This window comes from Muntiacus reevesi, chromosome 8 (assembly GCF_963930625.1).
Source record: "Muntiacus reevesi chromosome 8, mMunRee1.1, whole genome shotgun sequence".
Classification (NCBI taxonomy): Eukaryota; Metazoa; Chordata; class Mammalia; order Artiodactyla; family Cervidae; genus Muntiacus; species Muntiacus reevesi.
The window spans coordinates 12,436,186-12,456,741 of NC_089256.1; the positions used below are offsets into that span (position 1 = coordinate 12,436,186).

The 20,556-nt window shown below is 41.7% G+C and overlaps 1 protein-coding gene and 1 pseudogene across 2 annotated transcripts in view; one reads left to right on the forward strand and one right to left on the reverse strand.

Annotated features, from left to right (window-relative positions):
* SLC35G2 (solute carrier family 35 member G2) overlaps window positions 1-7,872 on the reverse strand; it is a 39,537-nt gene extending 31,665 nt beyond the window's left edge. Inside the window, exon 1 of one of the 2 annotated variants that reach the window (XM_065942990.1) lies at window positions 7,667-7,872. The gene's annotated coding sequence lies outside the window, so the exon portion shown is untranslated. Of the gene's footprint in view, window positions 1-7,257; window positions 7,343-7,666 lie in introns of those variants that run through there. The other variant, XM_065942991.1, reaches the window with a different exon arrangement.
* Window positions 7,873-12,756: 4,884 nt separating this feature from the next.
* On the forward strand, window positions 12,757-13,722 carry LOC136173585 (heterogeneous nuclear ribonucleoprotein A1-like; annotated as a pseudogene).
* Window positions 13,723-20,556: the final 6,834 nt, after the last annotated feature.

The window sequence follows — 20,556 nt, forward strand, 5'->3', positions numbered from 1 at the left end:
ACTTCAAGTTTTTAAAGTAAAAGTCAGGGCTCAATAAAGTTGCTGATACTCGGGGGGAGGGGGGGGGCTTAAGAAAAGGAAAGAGAAAAGTGATTTTGAGAAGTCAGGAGATGACTAAATGAACCTAAGTAATGATGACACACATGTGGATTGAATTAATATAAAATTCAATACATGAAATAGTGTTAAGTGCACACAAATTATTACATATGCCCACTGATCATATATAATTCAACTACAGCAGTGACTATAAGAGAAATCAGAGTAGTAAGTATTTAACATGTATAATGTTATATAGTGAAAGTGAAAGTCACTCAGTTGTTTCTGACTCTTTGTGTCCCCATGGACTGTAGTCCATGGAATTCTGTAGACCAGAATACTGGAGTGGGTAGCCTTTCCCTTCTCCAGGGGATCTTCCCAACCCAGGGATCGAACCCAGGTCTCCCACATTGCAGGTGGATTCTTTACTAGCTGAGCCACCAGGGAAGCCCAAGAATACTGGAGTGGGTAGCCAATCCTTTCTCCAGCGGATCTTCCCAACCCCGGAATCAAACTGGGGTCTCCTGTATTACAGGTGGAGTCTTTACCAACTGAGCTATCAGGGAAGCTCATAAAGGGCCAAAATGTTTAGGCATATATATATATATATATATATATATATATATATATAAACATTTATAGGGCAAAGTACAATTTTGGCCCACAGAAGGAAAAAACTCAATGATCTCAGCTCAGCTCTGACATTTCCCTAAGTAGACGGGGATTTCCTGTGTCTAGACTAGAAGGTAGATGGATGAAAAGTGAGAAGGGAGAGGCACTGGAGTGGGTGTCATTCTCCTTCCAATACCCAAGCCAGTGATCAGCACACATTGACTTTTAAACAATATTTTGGTTACATAGAGAATCAACTGTTAAGGACAGAAAGGCAAAAGGAAAACAAGTGTGGTGATAAAAAGGTTACTGTGCTTGTTTTTATAATAAAAATAATGCCAGAGAAACATGGAATGAGAAAGAGCAGCGGCACATAACATCCTGGAACTGTGACCTACCAGAGTGTTTAAGAATATCATCCATATTTCCTTGCAGAGGCAAAGTGGCCTCCACAAGGAAAATGAGACAAGTCACTCATCACCAATGAAACATTCGAAAGTGCTCAAAAAAGAGAGTTTGGTTAGAATACGATTAATACCATCATCATTTTCCCTATCAACAAATTCCAACCTCAAACTGGAAAATTATATTGCTACTCAGTTCACCAGGAGGTGAAAGACTCCTCAAGCACCCACTAATTGGGAATGATCTAGTCCTCATGAAGACTAGCACAGACTGTCAGATTGCTATAGCTGCTGCTGCTGCTGCTAAGTCGCTTCAGTCAGATAGGCCAACGATTGCTATGATCACTAAAAGAACTGAAGTGGGGATAGCAGTACTGTCCAACTTAAAAGTCACTAGGGATAAACAAAAAAGTCCTAATGTATATCATGGGGATATACAATATTCAATATCCTGTGATAAACCATGAAGGAAAAGACTATTTTTAAACAGAATGTATGCATGTGTATAACTGAGTCACTTTGCTATACAGCAGAGACTGGCACAACTTGTAAATCAACTATACTTCAGTTTTAAAAAGTTACTGGGGAATTCAGCCATCCATTTGAATTAAAACATTGTGAAAATTAATTTTATAAGCTCCAATTAAGCTTTTATTTGATTATGGCATATTCAGTTCAGTTCAGTCCCTCAGTCATTTCTAACTCTTTGCGACCCCATGGACTGCAGCACTCTAGGCTTCCCTGTCCATCACCAACTCCCAGAGCTTGCTCAAACTCATGTCCATTGAGTCAGTGATACCATCCAATCATCTCATCCTCTGTCACCCCTCCTCTTCCTGCCTTCAATCTTTCCCAGCATCAGGGGCTTTTCCAGTGAGTCAGTTCTTTGCATCAGGTAGCCAAATATTGGAGCTTCAGCTTCAGCATCAGTCCTTCCAATGAATATTCAGGACTGATTTCCTTTAGGATTGACTGGTTTGATCTTCTTGCAGTCCAAGGGACTCCCAAGAGTCTTCTCCATACCACAGTACAATTCTTCAGTGCTCAGCTTTCTTTATAGTCCAACTCTTACATCCATACATGACTACTGGAAAAACCATAGCTTTGACTAGATGGATCTTTGTCAGCAAAGTAATGTCTCTGCTTTTTAATGTGCCATCTACATTGGTCATAACTTTTCTTCCAAGGAGTAAGCATCTTTTAATTTCATGGCTGCAGTCACCATCTGCAGTGATTTGGAGCCCAAAAAAACAATATGTCACTGTTTCCATTGTTTCCCCATCTATTTGCCATGAAGTGATGGAACCAGATGCCATGATTTTAGTTTTCTGAATGTTGAGTTTTAAGCCAGCTTTTTCAGTCTTCTCTTTCACTTTCATCAAGAGGCTGTTTAGTTCCTCTTCACTTTCTGCCATAAGGGTGGTATATAATCTGCATATCTGAGGTTATTGATATTTCTCCTAGCAATCTTGATTCCAGCTTGTGCTTCATCCATATTAATGCATATTAATTAATATGCATATTAATCCATATTAATGCATATTAATTCAGTAAGCAAGGTGACAATATACAGCCTTGATGTACTCCTTTCTCAATATTCCAGGTATATTTGTATTTATACATATTTTCTTCATTATCATATTTTCTTTCATCTACAAAAAATAAAGAATAGCTCCTTTTTTAAAAGATTGGATAGTAACAGTTTAAAAATATGACAGACTAAATGGCATTTAAATAAAAACACTTTCATTAAGTATTTTTTAATTAATTTTTATTGGAGTATAGTTGCTTTACAATGTTGTTAGTTTCTGCTGTTCAGCAAAGTGAATCAGTTATACATATACACATATTTCCTCTCTTTTGGATTTTCTTTCTATTTAGGCCACCACAGAGCACTGAGTATACAGTTCCTTTTGCTATACAGTAGGTTCTCATTAGTTATCTGTTTTACACATAATTGTGTAGATATGTCAATCCCAATCTTCCAATTCATTCCACCTCCTCACCTCCTTGATATCCATACATTTATTCTCTACATTGGTGCCTCTATTTCTGCTTTACAGATAAGTTCATCTGTACCATTATTCTAGATTCCACATATAAGTGACACTATATGATATTTGTTTTTCTCTTTCTAACTTACTTCACTCTGTATGACAGTCTCTAGGTCCATCCTCATCTCTGCAAATGGCACAATTTCGTTCCTTTTTATGGCTGAGTAATATTCCATTGTGTACATATGCCATAACTTTTTTATCCATTCATCTGTTGATGGACATCTAGGTTACTTCCTTGTCCTGGCTATTGTAAATATTGTTGCAAAGAATATGGGGGTGCATGTATCTTTTTGAACATTAAGTATTTAGAAACTGAATAAGTATTAAAAGGTTCAAACTGAGTAATGTGTTACTCCTCATAGAAGACAAGCCTATTTACATGTGGGTTAAAATAAGCAATTACTTCTCACAAAGCCATCTTCAATAGAAGTTTACATCTAGTAATGAAATGAAATTAAAAAGGAAAATGGGAGTATAAACCTAGAATTTAAAATGTAATCTTTTTATAATATCATGAAACATAGTAGATTATCTTTATTATAGAAGGATGAACAACCAAATGTAAATGTCAGATATTATAAAGGGTAAAAAGATAGATTTGACTATATAAAATGTGAAATTTTCTATACAGTAGAAAATATCTTAAAGTTTAAAAATTAAAAAAAAGTCAGGAAAAAAGTTGCGACATATGCAACCAAATCTTTATCATCTGAAGAATTTTCACAAATAAGAAAAAGCCTATAAGCATACCAACCGAAAAATAGAGCTATGAGCTGGAAACTCACGAAACAAAAATAAGTATAACCAGTAAGTATATAAAAAAATGCTCTCTACTGCCTACCCAATTGACAAAAAACCTTATTTTGGTAATAGTGTGGGGATTCTGACATTCTAATTCAGTTTTTATACTGGTATATATTGCTACATCTTTTCTGTAGCACAATCTAGAAATATCATTTTTGCAACAAATATTTCTTGAATACACATAATATATCTGACATTGTGTAGATGCTAAGAACATAGTAAAGAATAAAACAGACAAGGGACGAGATAAGAAATAATTAAAGAAATACATAAATAAATGTAGCAAAAATAAAATGTACATATCCATTGAACCATCCATTTCACTTCTAGGAATTTTTTCCAAGGATATAATCAAGTGCACAAATATTTACTCAAAGATACTATTTGCTGAATGGTATAACAACAGCAAAAATCAGAAATAAGTAAATGTTCTTTATTATGAGATTATTTAAAGAAATTGCTCTGCTTACATAGTACAATATTACACAACACTTAATAATGATGACCTAGTTTTATATGTATTGATTTGAAAGACATTACTGATAAATTATACAGTGAAAATGCAACCAACAGAATACTGGTTCATTTAAAATACATGTGGATTTATTTAAAAGAAAATCTGAGTATAAAGGTGTCATAAAAAACTAAAAATAGAATTACCATAAAGATCCAGGAATCTAACTCCTGGACATGCATCCAAAAAAGATGAAAGCTCTAATTCAAAAAGATACATGTACCCCAATGTTCATAGAGGCACCGTTTACAATACCCAACACACTGAAGCAACCTAAGTGTCTATCAACAGATGAATGCATAAAGAAGATGTGGTACATATATACAATGGAATATTACTCAGTCATAAAAATAATGAAATAATGTCATTTGCAGCAATATGAATGGACTGACAGATTAACATACTAAGTGAAGTCAGAGAAAGACAAATATTACATCACTTATATGTGGAATCTGAAAAATAATACAAATGAACTTATTTACAAAACAGAAACAGATTCACAGACATAGGAAACAAACATCGTTACCAAAGGGAAAGGGTGGCCTAAGTCGGAATATGTGATTAACAGATGCACACTACCAAATATAAAATAGGTAAGTAACAAAGATTTACTGTATAGTACAGGGAACTGCACTCAATATCATATAATAAACTATAATGGAAAAGAATCAGAAAAAAATAATTTAATGCATATATGTATAACTGAATCACTTGCTGCACTCACACAATATTGTAAGTCAACTATAATTCAATTATTTAAAAATCTATTTACAATGTTTTTCTCTGGTTTTATGTATTGTCCTATTATCCAAATTTCTTAACAATGAGCCTACATTTTATTATAGAAAAAACACAGCTATTCAACATTTTGAAGAGCATATATGTAGTCTTTACAGAGTTCACAAAGCGTATCCCACCAGTATAATTGAGATTATCAGCATTATGATACATCTTAGTCATTATTTTCTTCAGGTTATAACTTTCCATAAGATTGTTGGCTAGCTATTGTTTCCTATTAAATTTATCATTAATTCTTTTTGTTTAAACTTCATTTAGGAACATCTTTTTTGTATTAATATCAATTTTACCTATATAGGCTATATTTGTTCTGTAATTAAAATATGTGTATTTTCTTTTTTTTCTTTTTTTTAAATTTTTTTTTAATTTTTCAGTGGGTTTTGTCATACATTGATATGAATCATCCAAAAATATGTGTATTTTCTTATACTTTAAACTTTTTATCTTGTTTTGGGGGTATAATTGATTAACAATGTTGTGATAGTTTCAGGAGAACAGCAAAGGGAGGAAGCCATACATACACATGTATCCATTCTCCCCTAAATTCCTGTCCCATCCAGGCTGCCACATAACATTGAGCAGATTTCCATACGTGCTCAATGTGCTCAATCACTAAGTCATGTCCGACCCTTTGTGACCCCATGGACTGTAGCCTGCCAGGCTCCTCTGTCCATGGGATTCTCCAGGCAAGAATACTGGAGTGGGTTTCCATTTCCATCTCTAGGGCATCTTCCTGACCCAGGGACCAAACCTGCGTCTCCTGCATTGGAAGGTGGATTCTTTACCACTGAGCCACCAGGGAAGCACCATACTATACAGTAGGTCCTTGTAAGAATAAATAAATAACTAATTTTAAAATATGTGTAAATACTTTCTTGCTCAGCCAAATATCAAACACTTTAATTCACAGGTTCTGTGACTTGGGAACAGATAATTATGAAAATTAATGGTTCTGCAGAGTTCAGAAATACTAAAGGTGTCAAAAATAAAGATGGATTATAAAAAAGTTATGGAAAACATGTGTAATTTGTAGTGTGTAATGGCGCTGAAAACCAGTGAGTGTATTTACATGTGTGTAATGTTTGTGTGTATATATTCACACATGCATCCTACATATGCTATGTATTTGCATATGTGAGAGTTCTTGTTTATGCTCACGCTGTGCCCTCCCATGTAGGTAAATCAAGCCTGTTAGGCTTATGCTTTATCTGCACCCCCAGGACGAGCCACATTTGCCTTCAGGTTATCGTCAGGAAAGAAGCATCAACTCATCTGAAAAGGGTTTCACTGTCGAGCGGGCGCCACTCTGGCCACCTGCCTTGGAGGCCGGCTATTTCTGGCAAAGGTTCAGGGTAGAGCCGCGAGGCAGGCCGCCTCCAGGGAACTAAGCCGACGAGGAAGGCGCGGGAGGTACTTCAGCACCACGGACACGGGCAACCCCAATCCGGTCCTTTAGAGCCTCAAGCCAGCCGACACCTCCCCTTCCCCAAGCGCTCCCAGGCTTCTCCCAGTGCGTCACTGTCTCTGGGCCCTCGATTGTCACTCAGTCGCCAGCTTTTCATCCCGCTCCCGCGGCCAAGCCCGGCAAAAGCCTGGACAGAGATGCGAGTCTGCGCAGTCCCCCTACTCGTCCTTCCTGCTGGCCCGCGCGACCCCTGCATCCTCCTCTCTCCGAAGAGGCCACACGGGCGCACGTGGCGCACAAACCCTACGGCCCAAAGGCGGGTCAGGAGCGGGTGGTACTTTCCTCCTCGGAGGTGGGGGAGGCTGCACGGACTTGCCCTGCGCCTCTAGCCACCACACTCGGCCGCGGCCTGGCCCTTCCTCCACTACTCCTTGCCCTTGCCTTTCACTGGGGAAAGATCGCGCTATACCGTTTATTCTCCGCGAAAAATCTCAAACCATGCAGACAGGCGTCCAAGAGTCGGCAACAGAGTAAAGGAAAATACTCATTCTTGGCCTTATTTCTGAAACCACCCAGCATTCTTAAAAAGTTTGAAACTGATGCCACGGCGCCGCAGGGACTCACCCTGGTTTGGGTGGGCTCCTGGGCGTGAGGAAAGCTAGAGCCCCTGGCCTTTATCAGAGAAGCACACATACACGCCACGGTGGCAGGAAGCGGGGGCGCAGAGGCCACAGCTGAGGCTGACCCTACCGAGCCCGTGTCCAGGTTTTCCAAGGGAGCAGTGCTGGGAAGTGGGGCCCCGCGGACCCTCAGGCGTCGAGCAGAGCCCCGCAGAAAGGGTGTGAAGGGGGCGGGGCGCTTCACCCGCGTCCGGCCCAAGCCCCAAGGAGGGAGTCGGCCTCTTTGGTGCCTCGGCTGAAAGTGAGTGTGTGGGCTTCGGGGTGCGCCCTCACTCCTTATGGGTGGGGGCGGCCCGGCAGGCAGGGTCAAGACCCCAGTCTGCTGTGCTGACCGGCGGCCGGGGCCGGGTTACCTGCGTGTCGCGGCGAGGAAGGCGCGAACAGGTGCTCCGGCCGGGGCTGCCCGCTGCCGCGCGCCTAGTCCAGGCTCTGAGCCCGCGGAGGCCGCGAAAACCGCGACCCGGGCGGCGGAGGCCGCGGGACTGGGCGGGGAGAGGGGCGTCGCCCGCGCGGACACTGCGCCTGCGCTCTCTGCGGCTCCCCCTGTCCCCCACCCGCAGGTGCCCCGGTGGAAGACGACTCGGGGCGCCGGGCATTCGTGCCAGCGCTGAGGGACTTCCCCTGCCCGCGCGGTGGGCGGGCCCAGGAGCCGGGAGGCTGCCTTCCCGGGCCGCCAGAGCCTACGCCCTCAGAAACACGCCCTTGGAGAGACCAGATTTGAAGCAATCGCCAGCCAGCCCGAGTGACTTGGTTTTCTGCAAGGGGGCAGGGAGGCAGCCTCAATCCATTTCGACCCTTTTGTTTGTGTTTAAAGCCGCAAGTCGATTCCTTGATATTTAAAATATGTTCTAGTATCAGTAAATCATGGTCCGAAAAGGTCTTCGGGCATCCCGGACTCCACGGGAAGTTTTACCCATAAGGTTTCTGGGGGGAGGGTCTTGACGCTCCAGGGCTGGCTCCTGAACTGAGGTCTATACACCCCAATACTGTGCTGAATGAATACAGCTTCTTGGAAACAGGCCTGATCATCAAAGCAATGGACTAGATGGGTCAAGACGACGGGCAAGAAGGCCAGCATCACAGGCCAGACAAGAAAGGGTGATGCCTGAACCAAGGTGCCAGCTGCGGGAAAAGATAGGAAGTGACTGTAAGTTTTCCCCGTGTCCTTCCAGACCCACTCAGCACCCAGCTCTGTGACTCAGGGCTGACTTTTACGGATGACATCAATTGTCCTCTGGCTTTTTGCCTGGTGTTGACCAATGGAAGGCACCTGCAGGAGATGGATCACAGTGCTTGCACGCTAAGTGGCTTCAGTCGTGTCCCACTCTTTGTGACCCTATGGACTGCAGCCTGCCAGGCTCCTCTGACCATGCGGATTCTCCAGGAGAGAATACTTGAATGGGTTGCCATTTCCTTCTCCAGGGGATCTTCCTGACCCAGGGATTGAACTCGGGTCTCCTATGGCTCCTGTTCTGCAGACAGAGTCTTTACTGCTGAGCCACCAATGGATCACAAGGCAGAATATTATTCAGGACCTCCCCCTTGCAGCATCAGAGGGCCAGTCTGTTAGCTGTGGCTGCATTCTTTATCTGACCACCATTTCTCCAATGCTATGGCATTCTCCTACAGTTCTCTTAGTTCTGTTTACCACCTGCTGCCTCTCCCCCTACAGACCTGGGGCTAGTTATGGTTCCCAGTACGTGCATGCTCAGTGGATCTGTGGTGTCTGACTCTTTGTGACACTATGGACTATACCCACCAGGCTTCTCTATCCATGAGATTCTCCAGGCAAGAATGTTAGAATGGATTGCAGTGCCCTCCTCCAGGGGATCTTCTCAACCCAGGGATGGAACCCAGGTCTTCTGCATTGGCAAGTGGATTCTTTACCATTGAGCCACCTGGGAAGCCTATGGCTCCCGGAGGTTTCCTTTAACCCTGCCCACATCTTTTTAAATAGTCCCTTCGTTAAATTCTCAACTATCCCCTGATGTGCCATGCCATCGTTATCCTCCCACCTTTTTTTTTAACCATTCCAAGATACTATAACAGACTTTGACTTTACTGTGGCTGGGAAGATTCATTTAAAAAAAAAAGGTGTCCATGGAATATTACTCAGCCGTTAAAAAGAATTCATTTGAATCAGTTCTAATGAGATGGATGAAACTGGAGCCCATTATACAGAGTGAAGTAAGCCAGAAAGATAAAGAACATTACAGTATACTAACACATATATACGGAATTTAGATAGATGGTGGCGATAACCCTATATGCAAAACAGAAAAAGTGACACAGAAGTACAGAACAGACTTTTGAACTCTGGGGGAGAACGTGAGGGTGGGATGTTTTGAAAGAACAGCATGTATATTATCTATGGTGAAACGGACCACCAGCCCAGGTGGGATACATGAGTCAGGTGCTCGGGCCTGGTGCACTGGGAGGACCCTGAGGAGTCGGGTGGAGAGGGAGGTGGGAGGGGGGATCGGGATGGGGAATACGTGTAACTGTATGGCTGATTCATGTCAATGTATGACAAAACCCACTGAAATGTTGTAAAGTGATTGGCCTCCAACTAATAAAATAATATTTAAAAAAAAAAAAAATAAAGTCCTAAAGGCCTGAAAAAAAAAAAAAAAAAAAAAAGGTGTCAAAGAAAGATGGGACTTTTACAAGGTGAGATCTCTCCCAGACTCATCCTGACAGTTCTCAGGCTCTGGGCAGCCATCATGGTGGTCTCCCCACTGGGTTCCCCAGCCTGAGGTCATCAAAGACAGTTTGAGTAGACCCAAGAATGTGGTTCAGACTACTCACAATCAGTGTGTTCACAAAAGGGCCGGGGGTCATCTGAGTGTACAGCATAGTGGAACTTTTGGATGCCTCTTAATGTAGAGACAATCTAGACCTTTATGGAGCAAGAGCTCCCTTGCAACTGCAGCTGGGCTGCCTTTGAATGAGTCAAACTCCTTGGAACACTTAAAGAGTCTTGGGCACAGTGTCTGAAAAAATGTGTTTATGAAGGAGCTGCTGAGTGAGGCAATTGTCAATGAGAGTCTCCAGCTGTTTCTGTAGAAACCCCAAAGAATGTTCCCAAAGAGGGAGAAATGAAAGGCAATAGTGAGAAGCAATTGCCCACAGCACTCATGTTAGCTGGGTTTCCTGACCATTTCTCTGACTTGTAAGGACTATCAAACTGGTTTAACTAGCTTAATTTTTCCTCACCCCACCCCACCCTCTTAAACAAATCATACAGACAACACAATGCTGAGGCACTATCTTGACAAAATTTACTGAAAGGTAACCCCAGGAGTAGCTATTGGCAAACAGAATTAATGTACACTATTTGTACTGAATACAAATGAGGCCAGAACAGAAAATTTAACATGTATTTTTGGCCTTTCATCAATTTGAAAAGAAAGGATCCTTCGTTGTTCAGAAAGCAGCCTGGGCAATAACTGTGCTGATCTAGGTAAGGAGTAGAGGTATAGAAGCTAAAGGAGCCTCAGAAGGCTAGACTGATGCACAAAACTCAGCTACAGTTTATGTTTCTCTTGAAGGAAGTGGGGGAAGAAGAGAACCTGAAAATTTTTGAGAATCAGAGTGAGAAAGAGGAAGATAGAGAGTAATCTGAGTTTAAGAGAGGTTTCTGGGAGGTTTGAGACAGTAAAACTAGGAACTTAGTGCAGCTGCCATTCTGAATGATACTGAGAGATACAGAGAAACAGGGGAAAGGATTTTTAGATATTTTGTTATGTGTATTAAGTAGAGTTCTTCTTTTGTGCTATAATATTGAGAACTTTTTCTGGCAAGTGTCAAAAATGCAAACTGATTTAACAGAAAAAAGTTTATAAATAGATAGCTGCAGGTATGGCTGGATCCAGGGTGCAAACAATGTTATCAAATATGGTCCTTCCCTCTCTGTTGCCTTCAAACTGTTTATTCCCACACAGTGATTTTTCCCCACCTCCTCACCTTTCCCCAGTGTGAACCTATATCATCCTTCTAGCTAATCATTCCAGTAGAAACAAAGTACATATTTCCTAGTGGTTCCAATAAAATCTTATTCTCTTTAGTAAACTCTGGATTATATACGCAACCATATGCTTTAGTCCAGGGGACAAAGAATGGGGGATGAATCATTCTCCAAAGGAAAATCAAGGTTATATTATCAGGAAAAAAACTGTAAAGTGATAGGCAGGTGGAACATAGAACATGTCCACTACAAGTTCTTCTCAAAGAAACTTCAGTTAAGATTTACATTTACTTTTCAATTTTTTAATATTAGAATTGTGTTTCTTTTGAAAATGACATAATGTTGACATGAGAAGCATGGCAGCTGAAATATTCTTTCAACTAAAAAAATACAGTGAAATGTCTTGTTGTTCCTACAGAAAGAGGTGCCAGAAAAGATTTTTTAAATATACTTTTGTTCTGAGTTCCCATATACATACAGTCTTTATTTAAAGGCCTCTTTTCTGATCCCAGGAAATTATTCAAATTCCTGAAAGCCTGAAAAAGTTGCTAGAGTTCCTGATTACCATTGTGAAAATACATGTTCCCCCCATCAGTGCCACCACAACTTCACTCTTAGGATTAGACACAAAGCCCAATACTTGTAGCACTCTGGGCTAAACAGCTAAGAATTGGTTTGCATGTCCACACAGGGCGGCACACAGTAACAACCCGTTTCAGGAGCACTCAGATTTTCGTTAACTCAAATGCTCCTCTGTACGGGAATTCTCCAGGTAAGAATACTGGAATGGGTTGCCATTTCCTTCTCCAGGGGATCTTCCTGACCCAGGGATCCAACCCGGGCCTCCTGCATTGCAGGCAGATTCTTTACCAACTGAGCCACCAGGAAAGCCCCAAATACCTGGCACACCACCACAAACCTTGAAATACGTGAGACAACTTGCTATCTCAAAGATCAAGCACTTGCTTTAGCCTTCAAGTTGTGTACAAAACAAAGGGCACCAACAGTATGCAGAGCTGTCTGTTTTTCCCTCAATCAATTCTGTCTTCATTATCATTTAGTGCCCTATTACCACATTTGCTTGTGGCTCACTCTCCATAAGTAAAACATGTGAAGAAAAAAAAAATCTGTGGAGATCATGTCTAAAGAGAATGCTGTATAGGGAGAGTAGATGTTCATTCAGCTTCAGAGACCTTAAGGAAATTCAAATCCAGTGCTGAAAGATCCTCTATTTTTAAAAATATGAGGTAGAAATCTTGATTTATTTTCAGTTTTGCCACAAGGCTTGGTGGATCTTAGTTTCCCCACCAGGGATGGAACCCTGGTCCGTAGCAGTGAAAGCATCAAATCCTAACCACTGGACCACCAGACAATTTCCATAAATCTTGATATTTTAAAAAATTTATTGCTCTTCTTCTCTGCTCATGGATGGTGCAGAATAATCATCGTTGAAGTGTACCCCCTTCCACTGATGTCATGTCTAAATCTGAGTCTCCCAAAGAGCTGTGGACGCTCTTCATCAGAGGACTGAGCTTTGAAACAACCGATGAGAGTCTGAGGAGCCATTTTCAACAACAGGGGATGCTCACAGACTGTGTAGGAATGAGGGATCCAAACCCCAAGTGCTCCAGAAGCTTCCAGTTTGTCAGGTAGGCCGCTGTGAAGGAGGTGGATGCAGCCATGAATGCAAGGCCACACAAGTTGGATGCAAGAGTTTTTGGAACCAAAGTAGGCCATGTCAAGAGAAGATTGTCAAAGATCTGGTGCCCACTTAACTGGGAAAAAGATTTTTGTTGGTGGCATTAAAGAAGGCACTGAAGAACATCACGTAAAAGATTATTTTAAATAGTATGGGAAAATTGAGACTATTGAAATCACAGCTGACCAAGGCAGTGGCAAAAAGAGAGGCTTGGTAACCTTTGATGACCCTGACTCCGTAGACAAGATTGTCATTCAGAAATACCACACTGTGAATGGCCACAACTGTGAAGTAAAAGAAGCCCTATCTTAGCAAGAGATGGCTAGTGTTTCATTCAGCCAGAGGTCAATGTGGTTCTGGAAACTTTGGTGGCGGTCATGGAGGTGGTTTTGTTGGAAATGACGACCTTGGTTGTGGAGGAAGCTTCAGTGGTCGAGGCGGCTTTGGTGGGAGCTGTGGTGGTGGTTGTGGATATGGTGACAATGGGGATGGCTATAATGGGCTTGGTAATGATTTAAGCAATTTTGGAGGTGGTGGAAGCTACAGTGATCTTGGCAATTATGACAATTGATCTTCAGATTTTGGACCCATGAAAGGAGAAAACTTTGGAGACAAAAGTCCTGGCCCCAATGGTGGTGGGAGGCCAATATTTTGTCAAACCACAAGTAACTATGGCAGTGACAGAAAGTTTTAATTACTCCCAGGAAACAAAGCTTAGCAGGAGAGGAAAGCCAGAGAAGTGACAGGGAGGCTACAGGTTACAACTGATTTATGAACTTTTAGGCAAGTACAGTGGTGACAAGACCTAGCTGCTATAAGGAAAACATGTTTTAGACAATACTCATGTGTATGGGCAAAAAACTCAAGGATTGTATTTGTAACTAATTGTATAACAGTTTGTTTTAGTTTCTGTTCTGTGCAAAGTGTAAAGCATTCCAACAAAGGATTTTAAGGTAGATTTCTTTTCTTTTGCACCCATGTTGTCAATTGCTAAATGTAGTAGTCTGGTCATAATGCTGAATAAATGTGTCTTTTTAAAAATGTGCTGTGTAAGGTTAGTCTAATCTGAAGTCATTTTGGTGAACTACCCCAACAGTGTGGAGTTAGAATCCCTTCAGGGTGATACTAGGTTCCATTCAAAATTTATTTACGACCTGCTTTGGTGGAGAAGCTGTTGTCTTCAGAAACCCTGGTGTAGTTTGAACTGAGAGTTACTGTGTTGCGACCTGGAGTTCACTGTTAAGAGGGTCACCCATGCAAAATATTCCATTGTATATATCTACCATATTTTCTTCATCCATCTGTCAATGGACATTTAGGTCTTTTCCATAACTTGGTTATTGTAAATAGTGCTGCTATGAACACAGGCATACCTGTATGTTTAAAAAGAAATTATCGGAGTATAGTTGTTTTACAACGTTGTATTAGTTTCTACCATACAGCAATATGAATCAGCTATACATATGTATTTATGTACATATATACATACATACATATATCTCCTCTTGCTTGGTTTTCCTTCCCATTTAGTCACTGTGGAGCTTTCCCTGTGCTATACAGTAGTTTCTCATTAGTTATCTATTTTATACATAGTATCAATAAATTGTATTTATCAATCCCAATCTCCCAATTCATTTCACCACCACCCCTTTCCCCCTTGGTTCAGTTCAGTAGCTGAGTCGTGTCCAACTCTTTGCAACACCATGAACTGCAGCACGCCAGGCCTCCCTGTCCATCACCAACTCCCAGAGTTTACTCAAACCCCTGTCCACTGAGTTGGTGATGCCATCCAACCATTTCATCCTCTGTTAAAGTCCCCTTCTCCTGCCAGCATCAGGAGCTTTTCAAATGAGTCAGCTCTTCACATCAGGTGGTCAAGGTATTGGAGTTTCAGCTTAAACATCAGTCCCTCCAATGAATATTCAGGACTGATTTCCTTTAGGATGGACTAGTTGGATCTCCTTGCAGTCCAAGGGACTCAAGAGTCTTCTCCAACACCACAGTTCAAAAGCATCAATTTTTCAGTGCTCAGCTTTCTTTATAGTCCAACTCTTACATCTGTACACGACTATTGGAAAAACCATAGCCTTGACTAGTGGACCTTTGTTGACACAGTAATGTCTCTGCTTTTTAATATACTGTCTAGGTTGGTCATAACTTTTCTTCCAAGGAGCAAGCATCTTTTAACTTCATGGCTGCAGTCACCATTGCAGTGATTTTGGAGCCCCCCTAAAATAAAGTCTGTCAGTGTTTCCCTTGTTTCTCCATCTATTTGCCATGAAGCGATGGGACCAGATGCCATGATCTTTGTTTTCTGAATGTTGAACTTTAAGCCAACTTTTTCCACTCTCCTCTTTCACTTTCATCAAGAGGCTCTTTACTTCTTTGCTTTCTGCCATATGGGTGGTGTCATCTGCATATCTGAGGTTATTGATATTTCTCCTAGAAATCTTGATTCCAGCTTGTGCTTCTTCCAGCCCAGCGTTTCTCATGATGTACTCTGCAGATAAGTTAAATAAGCATGGTGACAATATACAGCCTTGACATACTCCTTTTCCTATTTGGAAGCAGTCTGTTGTTCCATGTCCAGTTCTAACTGCTGCTTCCTGACCTGCATACAGATTTCTCAAGAAGCAGGTCAAGTGGTCTGGTATTCCCATCTCCTGAAGAATTTTCCACAGCATCCACACAGTCAAAGGCTTTGGCATAGTCAATAAAGCAGAAATAGATGTTTTTCTGGAACTCTCTTGCTTTTTTGATGATCCAGCGAATGTTGGCAATTTGATCTGTGGTTCCTCTGCCTTTTCTAAAACCAGCTTGAACATCTGGAAGTTCATGGTTCACGTATTGTTGAAGCCTAGCTTAGAGAATTACCCCTTGGTATCCATACATTTATTCTCTATGTCTGTGTCTCTATTTTTGCTTTGTGAATAAGATTGTCTATACCAATTTTTTTCAGATTCCACATGTATACATTAATATACGATATCTGCTTTTCTCTTTCTGACTTACTTCAGTCTGTATGATTGTCTTTAGGTCCATCCGTGAAAGTGAAAGTGAAAGTCACTCAGCCGTGTCCGACTCTTTGCGACCCTGTAAGACTATACAGTCCATGGAATTGTCCAGGCCAGAATACTGGAGTGGCAGCCTTTGCCTTTTCCAGGGGATCTTCCCAACCCAGGGATGGAACCCAGGTCTCCCACATTGCAGGCGGATTCTTTAACAGCTGAGCCACAAGGGAAGCCCTAGGTTCATCCATGTCTCTACAAATGACCCAATTTCACTCTTTTCTATGGCTGAGTAATCGTCCGTGGTATATATGTACCACATTTTCATTATTCATTCATCTGTCTGTGGACATTCAGGTTGTTTTCGTGTCTTGGCCATTGTGACTAGTGCTGCTATGAACATAGGGGTGCATGTATCTTTTGGAATTACAGCTTACCTGGATATATGCCCAAAAGTGGGATTACTGGATCATATGGTAATTCTATTTATAGTTTTCTGAGGAACCTGCATACTGTTTTCCACCGTGGCTGCATCAACTTACATTCCCACCAACAGTGTAGGAGGGTTCCCTTTTCTCCACACCATCTCCAGCATTTGTTATTTGTAGGCTTTTTGGTGACCATTCTGACCGGCATGAGGTGATACTTTCAGGGAAACCACTGACTGGCCCACCTTGGCCAGGCAGGATTGTAAGTTCTTACAGAAGTTATCTTACAACAGGAGGTCCTGGTAAGGAACTCATAACTAGCAAGCTACCACCAACAGGAAGAATTCTGGAAAGGTCAAAAGAAGAGAGGGGCACCAGTTCCTATGTCCTACAAACCTCCCAGAGTTCTCCTTGCTGGAATCCATCTTTGCCGAATGATGCATGTGCCACGAGGAAGAACTCTGAGTCAGAGAGATTGGCCAGAGACAACCTGGAAACTAACCCCATCACCATAAAACCTGAGCCTGCAAGCTTTGTGACAGAGCAGTTTTCTCGGGTTCTCTTAACCTGCTGCTCTCTGCCCAGGCACCCCTTCCCAATAAAGCCTCTTGCTTTGTCAGTGTGTTTCTCCTCACACAAGTCATTTCTGAGCGTTAGAAAAGAGCCTACCCTTGGGCCCTGGAAGGGGTCTCCCTTCCTGTGACAGTACTTCACTGTAGTTTTGATTTGCAATTCTTTAATAATTAACAATGAGTACATTTTCATGTGCCTATTGGCTATCTGCATTCCTTCTTTGGAGAAATTTCTCTTTAGGTCTTCTGCCCATGTTTTGATTGGGTTGTTTCTTTGTTGTTGAGTTGTATGATTGTTTGTATATTTTGGAAATTAAGCCCTTGTCAGTCACATCATTTGCAAATATTTTCTCCCATTCTGTATGCTGTCTTTTTTCATTTTTCTTTCTTATGGCTTCCTTTGCTGTGTAGAAGCTTGTACCTTTGGTTAGGTCCCATTTGTTTATTTTCATTTTTATTTCTAATGCTTTGGGAGACTGACCTAAGAAAACAATGGTGCAATTTATATCAGAGAATGTTTGCCAACGTAGAATCATATAGTTTATTTTTTTAATTTTTAACATTTTATTTTGCTGCAATGAGTCTTAATTGCAGCACGTGGGATCTTTCATTGTGGCACTCAGGCTTTTCACTAGTTGTGGTGTGGGCTCCAAAGGGCATGGGCTCAGGAGTTGTGGTGCACAGACTTAGTTGCTCTGTGGCATGTAGCATCTTAGTTCCCTGACCAGGAATAGATACGTACACTTTAAAATAGTTAAAATGAACATTGGGGTGCACGTGTCTCTTTCAGATCTGGATTCCTCAGTGTTTATAATAGCCAGGACATGGAAGCAACCTAGATGCCCATCAGCAGACAAATGGATAAGGAAGCTGTGGTACATATACACCATGGAATATTACTCAGCTGTTAAAAAGAATTCATCTGAATCAGTTCTAATGAGATGGATGAAACTGGAGCCCATTATACAGAGTGAAGTAAGCCAGAAAGATAAAGAACATTACAGCATACTAACACATATATATGGAATTTAGAAAGATGGTAACGATGGCCCTATATGCAGGGCAGAAGAAGAGACGCAGAAGTACAGAACAGACTTTTGAACTCTGTGGGAGAAGGTGAGGGTGGGATGTTTCGAAAGAACAGCATGTATATTATCTGTGGTGAAACAGACCACCAGCCCAGGTGGGATGCATGAGTCAAGTGCTCGGGCCTGGTGGGCTGGGAAGACCCAGAGGAATCAGGTGGAGAGGGAGGTGGGATGGGGGACCGGGATGGGGAATACGTGTAACTCTATGGCTGATTCATATCAATGTATGACAAAACCCACTGAAAAATAAAAAAAATTAAAAAATAAATAAATAAAAGATGCCTAGGGATTAAAATAAAATAAAATAGTTAAAATGGTAAATGCATGTTATGCATATTTGCCATAATTTTTTAAAAGTTAAGTTACAAAATGCAAATACATAAGTACTCTGTCAAACACATCCAAAATCACAAGTCATAGAACTTGCAGAGGAAAAGATGTTAACAAACAAAAAGTTTAAAATCAAATGAGGAATCATCAATAGGGAGAGTCAAGGAGATGCAGCAGGGAAGTCATCTCTGGTCTTGATTGCTTCCTACTAGCACTACGGATCCCCTTGATGTCTGTCTATGACTTCCAGAGGATTTCTAGCCCGAGAAATCTGCAAACATCTTTTGGCTACAAGGTCACTTTGCTGCCACCATGGTGACCTTCTGGTCAGACGAACTTGCATGATCAGTTATTTTCCATATCCCTCACAGTGCAGACAGGAGCGTCTGGATGCCTTCCACACTCTACAAGAGTAAGAGAAGAGTCAGGAGTGTCACCCCAGCCCGACTTTTCTGCCTTGACTATTCCACATTCACTTTCCCTCTGTTTTGCCATCCTGTGTTGGTGCAAAGCCATCTGTGAGGCTTCCTCCTCCCTCATTCACATCAGGAGTGGAACTGAAGCTCTTTCTACTCTTGACTTCCCCATAGCTTTGGAATTTCTGCTTGGAAGACTAAGGCCACAATATAAGAGTCTATCTGTTTACTTTTACTCTCACTTTCTTCTCCTTTCTGCACTCAAGTAGCGATATGAACTTTGACTATTTTTTTCTCAATAAATTCCTTTTTCAGGAGTCCTAATCATCCCCACCCTCATGGTTAGTAGGTAACTTTGACAGACTAGAGAGAAGGTCATATACATGGAAATGCAAAAGAGAAGAACACATCGTATATTATTTTACTCCTGTCCCTTCAGGCTATGTTTTCACAGCCAACAGCTGTCCCCTCCCTGAGTCTGAGCTCCAGACCCCCACTTTCCAGCACCCAGCCCACCCCTGCAATGAAACACACTGCTCAGGCTGGGGCAGGCAGGGCTGGGGCATGGACCATGAGCACAGCTCTTACCCTGTCCTGCCTTCCACAGACCACCCACTATGTTCTCCTTCAATCCCCCAAATATCCCTTTTTCTCTCAGCTTATTTCCCCACCTTGAGGGGGTTTTTCTGATTGAGAAAATCTCTTCTCACCTTCAGCTTCCTGCCAGAGTAGCTGGTCCATTTTTTGATTTCTGTTTTCCTTTTTTCCTTTTCCTATCTAGTTGTGAAGAGATTTTTCTTGTCCTTTTAGGTGCCTGAAGTCTTCCACTAATGTTCAGCAGGCACTCTGGGAGAACTGTTCCATTTGTAGATGTACTCTTGATATGCGGTGGTCGGAACATTCTCTGACATTGCCTTTCTTTGGGAATGGAATGAAAACTGACCTTTTCCAGCCCTATGGCCACTGCTGGGTTTTCCAAATTTGCTGGCATATTGAGTGCAGCACATTCACAGCGTCATCTTTTCGGATTTGAAATAGCTCAACTGGAAATTCCATCACCTCTATTAGCTTTGTAGTGATGCTTCCTAAGGCCCACTTGACTTTGCATTCCAGGATATCTGGCTCTAGGTGAGTGATCACACCATCGTGTTATCTGGGTCACGAAGAAAGATTTCTTTTTTTAATAGTTCTGTGTATTCTTGCCACCTCTTCTTAATATCTTCTGCTTCTGTTAGGTCCATACCATTTCTGTCCTTTATTGTGCCCAACTTCACATGAAATGTTCCCTTGGTATCTCTAATTTTCTTGAAGAGATCTCTAGTCTTTCCCATTCTATTGTTTTCCTCTATTTCTTTGCATTGATCACTGAGCAAGGCTTTCTTATCTCTCCTTGCTATTTTTTGGAACTCTGCATTCAGATGGGAATAGCTTTCCTTTTCTCCTTTACCTTTAGCTTCTCTTCTTTTCTCATCTATTTGAAAGGCCTCCTCAGACAATCATTTAGCCTTTTTGCATTTCTTTTTCTTGGGGATGGTCTTGATCACTGCCTCCTGTACAATGTCATGAACCTCCACCCGTAGTTCTTCAGGCACTCTGTCTGTCAGATCTAATCCCTTGAATCTATTTGTCACTTCCACTGTATAATCGTAAGGGATTTGATTCAGGTCATACCTGAATGGCCTAGCGGATTTCCCTACTTTCTTCAATTTAGGTCTGAATTTGGCAATAAGGAGTT